The following is a 343-nucleotide window of genomic DNA, read 5'->3' as shown; positions in this document are numbered from 1 at the left end:
ATACACACACAGCAAACCATAAACAAGCACATATTACCACACCTTAACAACGAAATATCACTTCGAAGTCTCCTAAAAGCGACCTGTTCCTTTCAAACCAACAATGGAATATCCGCATTCATTCTGTCAACAAGGGCGTGTCTGTGTAAGTAACCATTCTGCAGCGAAAAAAATCGTAACTTTTTTCATATGTTTCGGCTTTGTTGATAAGAGTCTGGAATGAATAAATTGCAGTAAAGTTGTAAGTTGAACAAAATTAAGGAATTGAATTGTTGCATATTGTTGATTGAAGTGTTAAAAATGCGCAGACACTTCTCGATCATATGCGACTGTTAGAACTATG

This window comes from Penaeus monodon, chromosome 19 (genome assembly GCF_015228065.2).
Source record: "Penaeus monodon isolate SGIC_2016 chromosome 19, NSTDA_Pmon_1, whole genome shotgun sequence".
Classification (NCBI taxonomy): Eukaryota; Metazoa; Arthropoda; class Malacostraca; order Decapoda; family Penaeidae; genus Penaeus; species Penaeus monodon.
The sequence above is the reverse complement of the archived record's forward strand: the minus strand, read 5'-3'. Positions refer to the sequence as shown.